This window comes from Palaemon carinicauda, chromosome 13 (genome assembly GCF_036898095.1).
Source record: "Palaemon carinicauda isolate YSFRI2023 chromosome 13, ASM3689809v2, whole genome shotgun sequence".
Classification (NCBI taxonomy): domain Eukaryota; kingdom Metazoa; phylum Arthropoda; class Malacostraca; order Decapoda; family Palaemonidae; genus Palaemon; species Palaemon carinicauda.
Window position 1 is genome coordinate 94,838,418 of NC_090737.1, and position 3,533 is coordinate 94,841,950.

Genomic DNA, 3,533 nt, shown 5'->3' on the forward strand with positions numbered 1-3,533 from the left:
GTCATTCACACAGACCACATACCTCTGTTGCACGCCTTCACTCTACAGTCTGACGCCTGGTCCGCCCGTCAACGCCGACATCTCTCCAACATAGCTGAATACAATTGCACCCTTCAATACATCCCTGGGAAAATGAATCCCGTTGCCGATGACCTGTCAAGAAACACGTTGGCTACCGTTCAACTGGGATTGGATTGCAACCCCTTGGCTGAAGCCCTACTACAGGATACAGAGTATCAAGCATGTAGGACATCCTGCACATCTCTCCGTCGGGAAGACATCCCCCTTGACAACTCCAACACCACCCTCTTCTGTGACATCAGTACTGGTAGACCGCGACCTTGGATTCCTGCTCCCATGCGCCAAAAGGATTTTGATTTCATTCACGGCCTTACACATCCCTTGTGCCGCTCTACTGCACAGCTGCTGAAGCCGAAGTTCATTTGGCACGGCATTTCTAAGGATGCTAAGTACATCGACACACGTATTCAGGAGTGGGCACCTTTCCTCAACCTCAGCGTCGTTTCGCCCACATTCACGTCGACGTTATAGGCCCCTACCCACATCACAAGGACATCGTTACCTGTTTACCGTCATCGACCGCTCCACTCGTTGGCCTGAAGCCATTCCCATGGAAACTGCAACGTCCGCCTCATGTAGATCTGCCTTACTCTCAGGATGGATTGTAAGATTTTGTATCCCTGAGCATATTACTTCTGATAGGGGTGCCACTTTCACCTCTCAATTGTGGACATCATTAGCGAATCTCCTGGGCATTACCCTAAATCAGACAACTGCTTACAACCGTGCTGCCAATGGAATGGTTGAACGTTTTTATCGCACCCTCAAAGCAGCTTTGATGTTCCGCTGCAAGGATTCCAACTAGTTTACTCAGCTTCCCTGGATCCTCTTGGGACTAAGGACTACTCCTTTTGACGCCCTCGACGTCTCGGCAGCCGAAATGGTGTATGGCAACCCGTTAGTCATCCCTGCCAAATTTTTTCCTTCTGCAACCTCCGACGAGGATCTCCAGTCCATACATCACGTCATGGGAAAATTTACTCCATGCTGCCAGACTTACAAGCCCCCAGAAAAGCATCACATACCAACAGACTTGCAATCTGCAACGTACGTCTTCCTACGCAATGACACTACCAAGCCAACGCTAACGCCCCCTTCCACGGGCACTTTCCTTGTGATCCGACGCAGTCCGAAAGCATTACTACTAAACATTTGTGGCAAAGAAGACTGCGTCTCCATTGATCGTCTAAAGCCTGCCTATCTCCTGCCAGAAGACCCGCCTACAGTTCGCCTCTCTAGATCAGGGCGCCCTATTTAACATGTACAGTATGCCTTTTTAGGGGGGGAGCCATGTACCAACCCTGTGTCACACGATCGTACATAGTAACGACATTTCATTTTTTGTATGTATTATGCTGGTATCTTCGCTCTCCCCTCGCACTGATAAGAACCTGAAATAACATGTCTGTTTTTCTCACCGTTAACTGATAACCGGTGAGCTTTTCGGATGAATATGAAATTGCCTGTTATGTTTTGTATGCCCTTTTTGCATGAAGTTTATCTATATATAAATGAACGTTCTGTAATAAAGTTTACTCAGTTACTTTCGTCCTGCCTTTGAGTCACAACCTTCTCTCGGCCCGTCACAATGGTGAAGAATAGTGATCAAACCTCGACAAAGAACGTAGTCACAACTGTACAAAAAAAAATCTAAAGACTTGCATAAGAGATCATTCTTCTTTTATTGATGCTGGGAGAGTGAAAGGGATTAGACAGAGCAAGTGATGGTTGCAAGCTAATATGTAAAGAAAATAGTCGGTGGCGTATGGATACGCATGCTAATCCCATACTCTATCGGCTCCAGGATCCTTCATGGTGAAAAGAGACTGTAGGGCATGAACGTTGACAGTCGTTACCGCACCAAATATTTCCACTCATGCTATATGGTGTATGAAGGCATCATAAGTTATACAACGCAAATATAATTGATTTATGATAACTATTTACTGATCATTAAATACTCTCGTAATTTTCTTGCCTTGAATAACAATAAAACAAAAAAAAATTTTCTCTTAAACGTGACATGTAAATTTTACAGCTCTGCCTGATCCGGTCTCCGGTCTTATACAGTACACATTGAACAGCCCGTGCCTCCATAACGCTGGCTTAGTCAAAATACAGCCTTTAAAGTCGCTTTCCTTATAAATAAAAAGAGGTAATTGTTCCCTTGTTAATCTGCATCCCCAGGCTCAAGAAATCGTTATTAGGGTCGTTAAGAATTTTTCTAAGGAAAAGGTAAACCCTGCATCCAGGAAGATGTCACAAAAAAAAAAAACACATTATTATTATTACTATTACTTGCTAAGTTATAACCCTAGTTAAAAAAACAGGATGCTGTAAGCCTAGGGGGGCCAACGGGGAAAATAGCTCAGCGGGGGACGGAAATAAGGAAAAATAAAATATTTTCATAACAGTAACCTCATTGAAATAAATATTTCCTATATAAACAATAAAAAACTTTAACAAAACAAGAGGGAAAGAAATAAGTTGGAATAGTGTGCCCGAGTGAACCCTAAAGCAAGAGAACTCTAACCCAAGACAGTGGAAGACCATAGTACAGAGGCTATGGCACTACCCAAGACTAGAAAACAATGGTTTGAATTTGAAGTGTCCTTCTCCTAGAAGATCTGATTACCATAGCTGAAGAGTCTCTTCTACCCTTACCAAGAGGAAAGTGGCCACTGGACATTTACAGTGCAGTAGTTAACCCCTTGGGTGAATAAGCAACAATGATATTGAAGAGCATAATAAGTAGGATTTGCAAAGAAGGCAAAGCAACAGAAGAGAGATACGGCAAAGCATTTTTCCTAGAACAGTAAAAGTATCTACCAAGAACCGTGCCAGATTCCGATGATGTATATTTATGCCATGTTTTCTATCTACCTACAATATATTTACACTAACTAGCAGTCTCTCTCTCTCTCTCTCTCTCTCTCTCTCTCTCTCTCTCTCTCTCTCTCTCTCTCTCTCTCACACACACACAAACAAGCACATTTATATATATATATATATATATATATATATATATATATATATATATATATATATATATATATATATATATATATATATATATATATATATATATATATACATGGGGATAGAGCCTTTACAAGCTAGACATTTATAAATATATGTATATGGATTCACACAAAAACAAGTTGATTAAAAGTGTGGCAATCCAGTAGTATGGAATAATTCCCAGAAATGCCACAAAATCAATTTAGTATATTGCTCTGAGGAGACTTTCGGATGCCCAAATTAAACGAGAGTGGCTGGCCTTTAAAGACACCGGAAAAGTATATTTGGCAACGTAAGGGACCACGCCTAAATTGCCATGTAGGAGCCAATAGGGTATAGTACTTGTAATCGAAAAATTCAAAATTTTGCTTGAAAACTGTTAAAATGAATGAATACTGAAATGAAACTCCATTGTCATATATGTACGTATT